The sequence below is a fragment of the Crocuta crocuta genome, unplaced genomic scaffold (assembly GCF_008692635.1).
Source record: "Crocuta crocuta isolate KB4526 unplaced genomic scaffold, BGI_CrCroc_1.0 scaffold62, whole genome shotgun sequence".
Lineage (NCBI taxonomy): Eukaryota > Metazoa > Chordata > Mammalia > Carnivora > Hyaenidae > Crocuta > Crocuta crocuta.
Window position 1 is genome coordinate 6,408,323 of NW_027529173.1, and position 15,533 is coordinate 6,423,855.

General features: G+C 33.2%; 1 long non-coding RNA gene across 1 annotated transcript in view; it reads left to right on the top strand.

The window, feature by feature from the left end:
- LOC144226262 (uncharacterized) overlaps positions 1 to 11,344 on the top strand; it is a 31,977-nt gene extending 20,633 nt beyond the window's left edge. Inside the window, exons 2-3 of the long non-coding RNA XR_013333576.1 lie at positions 6,143 to 6,211; positions 10,800 to 11,344. This is a non-coding gene — a long non-coding RNA (uncharacterized LOC144226262). The remainder of the gene's footprint in view (positions 1 to 6,142; positions 6,212 to 10,799) is intronic.
- Positions 11,345 to 15,533: the final 4,189 nt, after the last annotated feature.

Consider the following 15,533-nt stretch of genomic DNA (forward strand, 5'->3'; position numbering starts at 1 on the left):
GCCCAGTTAGATGGATATGATACCCTAGAGTCTAGATACATTGATTGCTCTTACATCCTGAGAAGTCTATGCATGATGGCAGCTTGCACATTGATCATGTCACACATATTGGCTAGTTCAGATACACAGACTTTTCTAGATTATCCTAAGATGACTACCCCAGGTAGGACACTCCTTCTCCCTCCTCAGATCTCAAGAAGACTCCTGACCATCTATTCCAGGCAGCATGCAAAGTGGGAAGAAGCCCAGCTGAGATCTCTCCAAATATTCTCTTTTATCTTCTTTCATCTGCAAGAAACTTTTATGTTCATTTCACCAAACTTTGTCTGGGCATAGTTTTTATGTGATCACTCCAACCAGTGAATACATCCCTACTAGTTTTAAAATGTTAACATTGACAGGTGACAGGCAGTGACAGTTTATAAGAACTTTCTATGTTTCTAAGCATTTGCTTACTTTAACTAGTGAATGTAAACTTGGAATTTCCTTAACAGGTAATGTTAAACATATGTCACTGATTTTTGAAGTCAATATAATGAATAAAAGTAGTTAGGAAAATCATATGCACCTTACAGTGTCAAAGGGAAATACTTTGGAAATATCTGCTTATGCCTACTGTAAAACATGTTTAATTGTAGAAAATTATATGTTACTATTTTAAGAATTTTATTATTGAGCTTATTTAATGGTAACTATGGAATAAATGTTCCATTATATTTACCATCATATGTATGAGTAAGTAAATTATACATGATTAACATCATACTACATAATATCACTATTAGAATGATATGTATTATATATAAGCTAACTTTGTTATAGGAGACATAAGTGAAGTTATTACTTACCCAGTTATAATAATATGTCACTGGACTTTAGAATTTGGTAGCAAACTTTAGTGAAAGAATTAGAAACAACAACTAAGTTAAGGAAATTGTTTCCTTTGGTTCATGAGCCAAATTACACTGTAAAAGTATGGTATACCCTGCCCATACATGTAGATTCAATCATGTGACCATTCCTTCCAGAAGGCTTGTTTCCAGTGACAATTCTTAACAGAGACTTTATGATGAATTGCATTTTGCCCTATTGATTATCTAGGAGAGTCCAACAGAACATAGTTTGAGTTTTCAATTGTGATTCCAATCCAGTAACATAATCAAGTCAGTTTTTTAGAAAGGATTCAGGTAGTTTTTCTTTATCTTTTGAAAGAACATTAAATAGATCTTCCCATATATGTCCTCTGTTTTCTATAGATTATTATAATAAATAATTTTAAGATGTTTATTTTCCTAAATCTAAAAAGAAAATTCTCTCTTCCATGTTATGGAGTTGTCGATAAGCCTTGTGCTGAGTTTTGGCATCCAGATGGATTTCCTTATGCATGATGGGGCAGATTCCTATGCCAGAGTGAAGATTCACCAACAAATAACTGAGAGAGAAAAAAAGGATGCATAAGCAGATATCTAGTTATAGGTGTTTGCTTTCGTTATTGTCTTAAGATGTAAGAGAAGTGGCAAATGTCAATTCAATGTTAAAAAAACATTATAAAAATGACAGAAACATTTAAAAATCATGGTGGTCTAAGTTTGTTGAAAACAACAATGAATGGGGGTGCCTGGGTGGCTTAGTCGGTTAAGCGGCCGACTTTCACTTAGGTCATGATCTCGCGGTTCGTGGGTTCGAGCCCCGCGTCGGGCTCTGTGCTGACTGCCAGCTCAGAGCCTGGAGCCTGTTTCAGTCTGTGACTCCATCTCTCTGACCCTCCCCTGCTCACGCTGTCTCTCTGTCTCCTAGAAATAAATTTAAAAAAAAGAAAAAAAAAAAGAAAACAACAATGAATGGTTTTTAAAATTTGGCCCCAACAACAGCAGGACCTTTCAAGAAATTGTTCCCCTTCACTGAAGTTATAAAATTTGTGGATATAGAGTTATGGTATTCCTTTGTTACTCCTTTAATATCCATAGAATCAGTATTAATGGCCCCTCTTTCATTTCATAAACTAGTAATTTGTATCTTTTGTCTTTTTTTTCTTGGTTTGCCTGACTAGAGGTTTATATATTTTATTGATCTTTTAAAAGAACTAGTTTTTTATTTCATTGGTTTTATCTAATTATTTCCTGCTTTTAATTTAATTTGTTTCTGTTCTTATTTTTATCACTTCTTATTTTCTGCTTACTTTGGATTTAATTTGTTCTTTCTCCTTGAGTTCCCTAACTTGGAAGCTTAGGTTTTTGAATTCTTCTCTTCTAATACATACATTCAATGTCATAAATTTCTTTCTGGCCATTGTTATCACTGTATCTTATAACTTCTGATATGTTATATTTTTGTTTTTGTTTAGTTCAAAGTATATTTTAATTTCTCTTGAGATTTCTTATTTGAATAATGTCTTATTTAGAAGTATGTTATCTAATCTCTAAATATTTGGGGAATTTCCAGTTATCATTCTGTTATTTATATTTATTTTTAGTTTAATTCCATTGGGAACTGTGAACTTACTTTATATGATTTCTCTTCTTTTAAATTTGTTAAGGTGTGTTACTTGGTCCAGAATATGGTCTACATGGGTCAGTGTTCCATATGAGCTTGAGAAGAATGTGCATTCTGATGTTGGATGAAATATTTTATAAATGTCAATAGATTCAGTTGATTGATGGTGCTGTTCAGTTCAACTATGTGCCTACTGATTTTCTGCCCACCGGAGGTATCGATTATCAATTGAGAGATGTTGACGGTTTTAACAATAGTAGTGGATATGTCTATTTCTCCTTGATGTTCAATCAGTTTTTGTTTTGAATATTTTGACATCCTCTTGTTAGGCATGTAAACATTAAAGATTGTTACCTCTTCTTGGAGATTGTATGTTTCTTGGAGAACTTTATGTTTAGGTGATGTCCTCTTTATCCCTGATGATTTTTCTTGCTCTGAGTATGCTTTATCTGAAATGACTATCATTACTCTCACTTTATTTTGATTACTGCTAGCCTGGTATATTTTTCAATATTCCCTTATTTTTTAACATACTTAAATCTCAAATTATATGATATTTGTTACTGTTTTCTTTCATTGGTCTTGTTCTGGCTTTGTTTTGTCTTTTACAATCCTCCCCCCTTTTCTGGTTTAGTTCAGCATTTAATATGACTCCATTTTCTCACTTCTGTTAGCAAAACACTTATATTCCTTTAAAAAAATTTTAGAGAATGCCTAGAGTTTTAGCACATATTTATAAGTAACTGAAGTTCATGTTCACACAGTGCTGTAATGCTACACCGATAGTGCAGATTTCTTATAATAGCATCCCCAGTTCATCCCTGTCATCCCTAGTAATATCACTGTTACTTATTTCACTTATCCATAAGTTATAATTAACAAATATACTGTTGCTATTATTATTTTAAGTAAACTGGTGTCTCTTAGATCAATTAGAGATAATACAAATGAAATGTTTTCTTTTACCTACATTTATTTCCTTTTCTCATGCTCTTCCTTTCTTCTTATAGATCTGAGTTTCTGACCTATATCATTTCTCTTCTCTCTGAAAAACGCTTAACGTTTTTTGCAAAGCAGGTCTACTGGCAACAAATGTCCTCAATTTTTGTTTGTCTAAGAAAGTCTTTATTTCTTCCTCAGTTGTGAATGACATTATTTCTGGTAAAATAGTTTTATTTGAGGCCAGACCTTTGTTATAAAGGACAGAACTCTAAGCAGATCTCCAATTCGTTAATCCCCATCCCATGCCTCCCTGCCAGAAACATGACAGAATTTTTCTCTGATTTTCATCTTGAGGAATTTGACTCCTGGGGGTAAAACTCAGAATGTACAGCAGCCCTTTTCAGGCTTAGCCCAGGAGTTTTTAATCTCTCAAGGTAGTCCAAGAGCAGTCACTAGCAATTAGTCACTTATACTTGTGTTTATTTTTTTTTAAATATCTTACTGTGGAAAGAGCATTGAAAATGAGATTTACCTTCTTAAGAAATTAAGTGTATAATATATCATTGTTGACTCTAGGCAAAATGTTGTGCACATAAATATTACAACCTGTTGCTGTTGCCTGTGGCTGTTTCTGCTCTTGGGAAACTGTGAACTGTATATTCCCTTGTCTCTAGTTTTCAGGGCAGTGGTTTGCCCTGTGACTTCAATTCTCTGGTGACTCTAAGTAGAGTTGTGGTGGTTGTTTTTACTGAAGTTAGTTGACGCACAATGTTACATAAGTTCCAGGTGTGCAACATACTAATTCAACAAGTCTGTGCATTATGCTGTGCGCACAGCAAGCACAGCTACCATCTGTCACTATACAACACTGTTACAGTACTACCGACTGTACTTCCTATGTTGTGCTTTGTATCCTTGTGACTTACTCATTCCATAACTGGAAGCCTGTACCTCCCACTCCCCTTTACCTACCCTCTTCCCTGTGGCCTAAATATAGAGTTTTTAATCTTCAGTTAGTTCAGCTTTTTTCTTGTTGTGAGAATGGGATTGATGAATTTCAACCTCGTTATGTGTTAGGCAGGAAGTTGAGACTATTTGTTTATTTGTAAAACACCAATGCCATCATTTTAAAAAGTTACAGGAAGAAATATTTGCTAATTTAACCTTTTGGTCCCTTCCCAGAAGTAACTGTGACATTGCTGACCCTAACCTGATCTTTCTGCTCCCAGAAAAAAGTGGTGGTTACGAAATCTCCAGCACTACTTTATTTTCTAGAATCTTCTAAACTTTTGTGTCCAAGGAAATGGCTCACAGCAAAGAACCACCCTTCCCCACATGGTTTGGATGAAGTTCACAGTTTATTCTTTTTTTTGTGACTCCCTGAAGATTCACAGATAACCCCTTCCTTATTTCAAGGTCAGATACAGACCTTTGAAATTCCCATTTTTTGTCTCAAATGATTAGCAGAAATGTTTATTTCCTCATACTAGCTAGACAAAAAGATAAATATATCTTATTCAGCTGACTGACTGAGACCTCTCCTTGGTTATAAGAACAATCTTTATTATATAATTATCTTACCTAGAAACTGTTTATCCCTGCTTATATATGTTCAAAGCAAACCACCCAGCTAAGAAACTCTGATATTGAGATCTTGGGTGCTCTTCTTACTGGAATGCCTGAATAGAATCATTTTCCTTACTTGTCTGGATTTTTGTCTTTGACACACCTCCTAGCAAGTTTATACTTATTTCCACCTGCTGTATGAAATAGTTTTAAAGACTTTATCATTTTAATTTGTTATGAATTTTTCAACCTCAAACTCTAAATGGTAACTTCAAGACATAATAAAATGATTTGGCATTTGCTCATATTATCCCATGCCCAATACAATCAATCATGCATTATTAGTTGCAAGAAGAAAGTCATTTTTTAAATGTCAGTTTGTATAAATCTGTGAAATTATAAAAAACAGTTTTTCAAAATATAATTTTTATTTTGGTAACTTCCATGGAAAATTATTATATTAATAAGATTTTTTCCAACATTTTGACATTTTTAGAGTTCTACATAATCTTGTTTTGTTATACAAATCAAACCCTAATACCATACTGACAGAGTCTGAAATAAATGCAAATAAACTATATACATATATGTATATGTATATATACATGTGTATATATATACACATAAATATACATGTATATACATGTATATATATACATATACATATATGTGTGTATATATATATATACACACATAATGCTGTGATGCTACACTGATAGTGCAGATTTCTTATAATAGCACCCCCAGTTCATCGCTGTTATCCCTAGTAATGTCACTGTTACTTATTTCACTTATCCATAAGCTATAATCAACAAATATACTGTTGCTATTATTATTTTAAGTAAACTCGTGTCTATTAGATCAACTAGAGATGATACAAATGAAATGTTTTATTTTACCTTCATATATATTTTACCTTCATTTATTTCCTTTTCTCATGTGCATATATATATATATATATATATACATATATATATTCTAACTCTAATCAAATGTACTTTCAAGATCCTACTAAATGATGTTTCTTGCAGTCTTATATTCTGAGAACCACAGATTTTGATAGTCAAATTCAATTACACCTATCCTTGGCAACATACATTCTTCTAACTGGATGTTAAAAATGAAAACCTTTCTGTTTTAGTTCTGGCTGAGACTTCAGATTCCAAGAAGAAAACAATAGCAAGCAAGTGCTTCCACATTCCACACTGAGGTAATACACTGCCTACTTTGGACTAGCAAAGAAAACAGTAAGGAAAGAAAAATGAAAATTTTTTTCAAGCTCTAGTTAAATATTCATCAGCATATACACGTTTTGAGGTTGAAGAAACTAAGAGATTTTTTTTTTTTTCATTTTGGATAAAGTTGTTGAANCAATAGAACCTCCCATGAGAGAAGAGTCAAATTTAAATATTTGCTAAAGCAAAATCACAATTGTGCTAGATAAGTAAAACCATTCCTTCCCCTACCTCTCTTTTCTTCCAACTTTTCTCACCCTGAATAGGATAGAAATGTGAGTTAGCAAGCTAAGGGTAGGTAAGAGAGAGGAAAAGAGAAGGTGAAGGCACATTCCCTTTTTTACTGCAGACTCCATACCTGAACAGACTGACTCTAAATGAAATTGGGTTTTGACAATGAGATGAGTCTGGACATTGTAACTACTAAATAAGACCAGATAAAGCCATGAAAGATCCCTTAGATATCACTAAAGAACAGGACATAACTAGTCCCATGGAAGAGGTTTTGGACAGGTAAAGGGGAAATAGAAGACAATTGTTTTCTGCCTGTACCATATGGAGACATCTTTTTAGTGAAAAGTTAGAGGAAGCTGCTGGTGTTTAGCACCATCCAAAATCAGGGGCCATTTTAATCATAAACTCCCTTCATGAACATATCCATTAACATCAAGACACAATTTTTTTTAAAGTGTTTTAAAGATTATTTATTTTGAGAGAAAGAACACAAGCAGGGGAGAGGCAGGGAGAAGGAAAGACAGAATCCCAAGTGGGCTCTGCACCATCAGCACAGAGCCTGATGCAGGGCTCAAGCTCACAAACCATGAGATCATAACCTGAGCCAAGATCAAGACTCAGGTGCTTGCTTAACTAATTGTGCCACCCAGGTACCATATCAAGAGACAGTTTAAGTTTCATATTTCTTATAACTGCCCCAGTACTCAGTGATCATCAAATTTTAGAACTTTTATAACAGATTTTTCCTCCTCTTTCTACTTGAATTTAGTGTCAAATATCTTATGTTGATTTTGTTTTACTGCTTTATTGAGATACAGTTGACCTACGTAATTTAGTGTTTAATACCTATCAGGCTAAGTACATCTATATATCTGAGGGCCCATTATCATAGGTAAGATAATGAACTTATTAGTTAATCCTAAATATTTTTCCATTAGCCTTTGTAATTCTTTCTTCTCACTTCCTTGCACCATACCCCATCCCCAGGCAAACACTGATCTATTTCTGTCACTGTAGATTACTATACATTTTTTAGAATTTTATAGAAATGGAGAGAGAGAGAGCGAGTGAGCAAGCTGGAGACCTACTGGTGTAGATTCCAGTCCAGTTCTAAAGACCTGAGTAACAGGAGCACTTAGGGCAGGAGATCAATGTTCTACCTTAAAGATGCATATTTTTTGTTCCATTCAAGTCTTCAGTGGATTGGATGATATCTACATTGTGCAAGGACTTCTGCTTTCCTCAGTCCACTAGTTTAAATGAGAATTTCTTCTACAAACACCGTCACAAACAAACCCATAAATAATATTTAATTAGCTACCTGGGCATCCCATGGCCTAATCAAGTTGACACATAAAATTAACCATCACAGGAATCATTCACTATGAGCCCCTTTTTATCTGACATCTTATACTCCAAATAATTATTTTGGTATTCATCCATGTTGCAGGTTTTAATTCCATGGCATACATATTCTACACTTTATTCACTCACCTTTTAATGGGCATTTGAGTTGTTTTCAATTTACTACCTTGACTAAAGATGCTGTGAATATTTGTGTGCAATCTTTATGTGAACATATGCTTTTTTTCTCTTGCCTAAATATCTATCTGTTACATAGCTAGATTATAACATAAGTATGGATTTAATTTTCTAAGAAAGCTTCTATACACTTTTATAAAGNAGTCACTCACAAGAGTTTTAATCAAATCATTTGGAGACCTTGATATATATGCTCTGGAGTGACAAAATAGCATGCAAGCATCTGAGGAACCCCTGAGACACAGAGAGATGAAGTAGCCATCACACATGTCCTACAATGATAAGTGAATGTTTTCTGCAATCTACTCTGTGCCAAACGTGAAAAAAAACTGGCTAGGAATCAATTTATTTATTATTTATTTATTTATTTATTTTTTATTTTTATTTATTTCTAGGAGAGAGAGACAGCATGAGCAGGGGAGGGTCAGAGAGAGAGGGAGTTACAGACTCAGAAATAGGCTCCAGGCTCTGAGCTGGCAGTCAGCACAGAGCCCGACGCGGGGCTCGAACCCACGAACCGCGAGATCATGACCTAAGCGAAAGTCGGACGCTTAACCGACTAAGCCACCCAGGCGCCCCTGTTATCTTACTTTCTAATTTTATCCATTCTGTAGGTATATGATGGTGTCTCATTGTAATGTTAATTTGAATTTCCTTACTGACTCAAGATGTGCATCTTTTCATATGCTTAGTTTCCACCTTTTAGAATTACAGCTAATAACCCCAAAAGGTTATAAAATGGAATCATAAAAAACTCAACCCAAAAGAAGCAAAACAAAAGAAAAAAAGAAAAAAATGAACAGATAGAAGACAAATAACAAGGAGATCATTTAATCAATAATATCAATAATCACATGTAATATAAATGGTCTAAACACTCCAATTAAAAGAGATTGTTAGATTGGATAAAATAATAAGATCCAACTATCATTGCCTAAAAGAAACTAAAACACTTTAAATATAAATATAGCAATGGTAAAAAATTAATGGGATGGGAAAAGATACCATAGTAACATTAGTGAAAACAATGCTGAAATAGCTGTAGTACTTTCAGACATAATAGATTTCAAAACTAAGAATATTACAAGGGGTAAAGAGAGTCATTTCATAATGATAAAGGGGATCATTTCATCTAGCCCTAGTATATAACAGTCCTCCATGTATGTGCCTCAAACAACAGAGTTTCAAAATACATGAAAAACAATCTGATGGTACTATAAGAAAAAATACAGAGAAATCCACATCCAAAGGGCCAGATTGCATCCTTTTCTCAATGAGTGATAAATCTGTTGTCCTCAAGGTAACTAAAAACATGAACAAGATTACTAGTCAACATGAACTAATTAATAATTACAGAATATTCCATTTAACAGAACACTTGTTAATTTCTACTACACACACGGCATTACCAAGAAAGGCTATATTCTGAGGCAGAAAAGAAGTCTCAAGTTAAAAGGTCTCAAATGAAACAAAGGATATTCTCTGACCAAAATGGAATTAAATGAGTAACCAAAAACAATGAAATACTGGGAAAATCCCTAAATGTTTGGAAACTTAGGACAAATTTTTGAATTATCCATGGATCAATGAACACAGGAAAAATAAATTAACAAATATTCTGAACTGAATAAAAATAAACCAACATATCAAAATTTTTGAGATGTAGTTAAAACTGTACTTACAAAATTATAGCACTAAAAAACTATAAAAAAGAAGAAAATTATCGAGTAATCTTCTATGTGAAGAAATGCAAAATCTGAGAAAATTAAACTGAAAGGAAATAGAAGAACTGACGTAATTAGTGTGGAAAGTAAAAATAAATGGAAATAGAAAAATTAAAAGTGAAAGCTGCTTCTCTGGGGTACCAATGAAATTCATCAACCTCTAGCCAGATTAATAAAGAAAACAGGAGTAAAGAAGACACAAATGACCAAATTAGGAATGAGAACAGTGATATCACTACAAACTGTATCCCATTCAAAGAACAATAATGTAATGTATTGAGTTTTAGGTCAATAATTTGACAATTTAGACGAACTAGAAAATGTTCCTGAAAGACACAAACCAACAAAGTTTACTTAAAAAATAGGACATTTTGGACAGCCGTAGATCTAGTAAAGAAGTGGAATTATTAGTTAAAGCCTTCCCATAAAGAAAAATCTAAGATGAGATACCTCACTGGAAAATTCTAGAAAATATTTAAAGAGAAAATAATACCAGTTCTACCAGAAGTCTTCCCAAAAGTTGAGGAGAAAGGAACACCTTCCAACTCTATAAGCTCATTAAGATCCTGATGCAAAAGCCAGATAAAAACATTACAAGAAAAGAAAACTGAAGATGGATATCCCTTATGAACACAGATGTACAAATTCCTAACATAATTTTAGAAATCAAATTTAAGAGTAAACCAAATAGGGTTTATCTCAGGGATACCTGTTTATTCTAAGATTTAAAAATTGACCAATGTAATTCTCTTTATTCACAGATCACAAAGGTAAAACCATGTAATTGTCTGAACTGATGCAGAAAAAAATGTTTAGCAAAATATACCATCCATTTTTGATAAACACTTTTATCAAAGTAAGCATAGAAGTGCATTTCAGACTCTAAGGAGATAATGAGTTGTTTTACTATTAGAGTAGAAAAGCTCTTTGTTTCTAGGAATGCCTGGATGTCTGGTTTGTGACTTTTAGGCCCATAATGGCATTTGAGTTTATTGCATATTGTTTTAAGGTATGAAACCCTTCTGATGACCCTAATGATCAGTTTCTTTATTGATGTTTGCAGCTGGCCTAACCATTTGACAAGCCTGCGTGACCAATTAAATGGCCAATAGAAGCTTCTCACGGAACTGTCCTGAACCAAAATTCCTGGCACAGATCAAGCTTGTTCAAGATGAAGACAGGATGATACATGTGTGATACAGACATATGAATAGTAGCCCTGGGAAATCTGTTGTGGAATATCTTTCAGACACCTGTTGCTTGCTTCCAATCTCTTTTTGCTTTTGTACCTTATTCTTTGCCTCTAAGTAATAGTCTCACATTTGTGTTCTCTGTGGAGTCTGACTGAATGCTTTCATATATCCACAGTGGGAAAAAATCTTTGCAACCTGACAAAGGGCATATAAGAAATACTAATAGTTTATACTAATGGTGAAAGACTGAATGCTTTACCTCTAAGATTAGCAGCAAAGCAAGGTGATACATTTTCATTATTTCTCTTCAACATTATACTGGAGATTCTAGCCTGGTCATTCAGGTAGAGAAAGAATAAAAGGTAAAAAAAACAAACAAAAAATAACAAAAAAACAAAACTACAAAGTTTATAAAGAAAGCTATCAGAACTAGTAAATGAATTTAATGAAATTACAAGGATAGAAGATCAATTTACAAAATTAATTATATCTATTGTATGAGTAGTGAACAACTGGAAATTGATATTATGAAAATAATGCCACTTATGATGATATCAAATATATGAAATATTTAGGTAGAAATTTGACAAAAGAAGTGTGAGTTCTCTACAATGAAAATTATAAAACTTACCTGGGATAAAATAAAGATCTGAAAAATGGAGAAGTTTTTTATATTCATAATTTGAATGACTCCGTATTGTTAAAACATCAATTCTCTGAAAATTCTTATTTAGACTCAATGCAATCCGCATCAAAGTCTCAGTAAACCTTATTTTAGAAATTACCAATTTGTTTCTGAAATTTATATGAAATGATAAGACATTTAATTTTCCTTATTAAAAAAATTTTTGTTTAACATTTATTCATTTTTGAGAGAGAGAGATAGAGTGGGAGTGGGAGAGGGGCAGAGAGAAAAGAAGACAGAATCTGAAGCAGGCTCCAGGCTCTGAGCTGTCAGCACAGAGCCCGATGCAGGGCTTGAACCCACAAGTGGTGAGATCATGACCTGAGCCGAAGTTTGACACCCAACCGACTGAGCCACCCAGGCACCCCAAGACATTTAATTTTCAAAAGACACTGTTATAAAAACAAAAGTCAAGCAAAGGCCTGGGGAAAATATTTGCTTGACCTATATCTGAGAAAGAACTTCTGTCTTGTATATATATAAAATTAATCTAATTCAATAATTAGAAGATAACATAATTTAAAATGGGTAAAAGATTTTAACACTCTTGTTTTGATTTTTACCTTTTTATGTAGGTAAGTCCTGCATAGCCGACATTTCTTTGAGCTACCGGCACCCATCACAGTTAGTAAAGATGTTTTACCTATGTCTAAACTTACTGAGAAAAATTTAAAGGAAATCTGTTCCCATAAAATTTAATTTTTTTTCTATAATCTTTATAGAAGTTATCAATGGAATAAACTAATGTGAACATTCAGACCACTGACTACAGCACTTAAGCAATACTATAACACTTTTCCTGTTCAATCTTGGTGCCTTTTTTGTTTGGTAGTCTAGACATAGCCTGTGTTTCTTAGACATGTTTATAAATGGATTGCAAAGGTGGTCTAAATAAAGGCATTACTGAAATACAAAGCATCTTTTTGTTATACATTGTTGTTATTAAGAAAAGATTCCAAAAGAGGGCTTCTGGCAGTGAGTCATATATTCTGACAGATGTTTTCTACAGATGAGAGTTCAGCTCCACCTTTCCCAAAAATGTAAGTTTTAGGAGAGGTCTTTCTTACAGAGCCCTTGGGAAATAAGTTGTAGTGTAGACTGTGCTTCTTAAAACAACTCCTATCGTGTTTGAAATCTAATGGCAAAAGGTTTTTTTTTTTTCCGGTAAATAAGTGATTTTCAAACTTTCAACTTTCAACATAGTTTGCTCTTTCATTCCAAAATATAGCCTTGCAAGAGAACTTAAAAATAAAGGAATGAGGGAACACTAAGAAAGCTAATTTTACCTTGTGAATGTGAAACTGAGTATGAAGACAAAGATTCTTTGTGTCCTAAAATATGGAAGACGCTTAAGAAATTTCCTGATCAAATCTCTTTTTTTCATAGCTAGGGAAACTGAAGCCTCGCTGAAGTGAGTAGGTATAAGAAGCAAGGAGTGGAAACCAAGCCTCAGAGCTACTTCTAGTTCATTGTTCTTCCCATTATACTTTCTGGAAAGACAGAAGGAATAAATCCTGACAACATAATTAAGAGGTCAAATAAATCACTCAAGGTCATATAGTTAGTAAGTGGGAATGATGGACAAGAATCTATATATTTGAGAACCCAAAGCCCATTATTTATACAACCATATTGTTTATATATTGTTATAAAATGAATTGAAATGTGTTTTTGTTAAAATATATTTGGGTTTCATGAAAGAAACTTTCTTGTGTGGCTCATTGTATTTAGCATACTATAATCATGCCATAAGTATTGGATATTCATCCATCAATTTAACATATTGATTGATTCTAATATACATAATGTTTAACCTGATAGCAAAACAACTATTTGCTTAGAAGACAATGGACATTTGTGTTGGTTATAATTCTCTAACAGCAAGAACCATCTCTTCTGAAACTCTCTTAGAGATGTCTTTTTCATTACCCAAGAAACTCTAGAGTGGTAAAGGAAATATCTAGCTGATCTAATTTACTTATAGGAGAAAAAATAATAAAAGAATGATATAGATTTCTATTAATATATGGGGATAGACTTATTCAACTTGTAAGGACACAAGTCTAAACCAAACTGACTCCATGACAGGCTTTAAGTTTTCCCNATCACAGCACGGATCCACTGCGCTGGTAAAGTCTGTGAACCCGAGCTCGAGCCCGTAATAAAGCCCTTTGCCTTTGCATGCATGACTCGGTCTCCCTGGTGGTCTCTGGTCGTTGAGGATACTGCAATCTGGGTATAACAAACTCTTCATCGATTTTATTTCCCTAGAGGAATTAACAGAGATTGGGCTGAAAGAAAGGTGGGAAAATAAGTGAAAGAAATTTTCCTTTGTATAAATACATTTATCTTAATTCCCTTTGTGATTTGGGATTTGTTCCTTGAGTATCTCTCTCCAGTTACAATTTCTTATTTCCTATTTATTTTTTAACTCCTCAGTTCCCATTTTAAAAAATATATTCACTGCAATCTAATTATTGTCCATAAATCTAGTCCTAAACTCCAATTATAATGATTATATTTATAATCAATATGAAGTTTTGAAGCTATTTAGCAGTGAGACAACATAGTAGGTATACTTGTTTATATATGCCTCCCATACCTATGTTAAAAACATTTTTAAGCCATGCCTTAAAAATACAGCACATGAACAACTGTATAAAACAGTACTTCTGGCAAGCATAATCTCAAGTTTTAAATTCTTTGCAAGTACTTCAATTATGTCTGCTAAGTCCTTTTAAAATTTCCTTTAACATACTGCAGTGATTAAGAGCAGACACTACAAGGCTGACATATTTTACACGTTTTTAAAGTCTAGCATGTGTGTGTTGTGAGTTTGTTGTAATTGTATGTGCATTTGGATAAATGAAGCTATGTCTCCATGTAGTCTTTGCTTAATTGCAATCCAAAAAAGAAATTCAATTGTGGCTGCTTTAATGCATTTTTAATAATTCCATTTAAAGAACTGTTTAAATCATAAACTTTAAATATATTCAAGCAGAAGAATAAAATTAATTAATCTTAATAAATCACACTAAAGCAAACCTGTCAATAACATATTAATAAAGAATAACAATTGCATGAAATATTGAGTAAAATCTGTGAAATAAAAGGTAGTAAATAATTTTGAAAATAATTCAGTAAAATTCTTTTATTTAAAATGAATAAAGGAAATTTAGTTGCAAATTAAGTAAGAAGAAATGTAAATAGTCAGCAAACACAAAAAGACCCCCACCTTCATTAATTTAATATAAAATTGTTTTTTTTTTTTAGATAGAGAGACCACAAGCATGGTTTGTAAGCAGGGGAGGGGCAAAGGGAGATGGAGAGAGATTGAATTATAAGTAGGCTTAACACCCAGGGAGGAGCCAGATAAGGGGCTCAATCTCAGGACTATGAATTCATGACCTGAGCCGAAATCAAGAGTCAGACACTTAAAAGACTGAGTCACCCAGGTACCCTCAGATAAACTTTTTAAACATAGCTACTTATTTATATTAAAAAAATTTAACATTCCACGGTGGGAAGGGTGAGGTAAAGAGAGCATACATAAATATTTGAGCAGATACAGGTTTTGAAGAGTAATCTGGGAATACGTATATAATTTTAAAATTTGACTATTCCTTGCTCCAGTAATTCAACTTCTAAGAATCTATTCTTCAGTTATACTAGCCTGAAAGAACACATATACAAAAAAATACACCCCTAAACCCTCATGCAGAGCAATACTTGTTGCAAACATTACTTGCAGCTTCAGTGTCAGTAAACAATAAAATGAGAAAAAAAAAATCATAGTACCTCCATTCAAAGTTTAGTAAAACTACTAAATAGTCCTACTAAATAGTCCTATTAAATCGACCTTTAAAGCTACACATTATAATTTAAGTGGATAAAAAACCCAAACCAGTGTCTGCAGGAT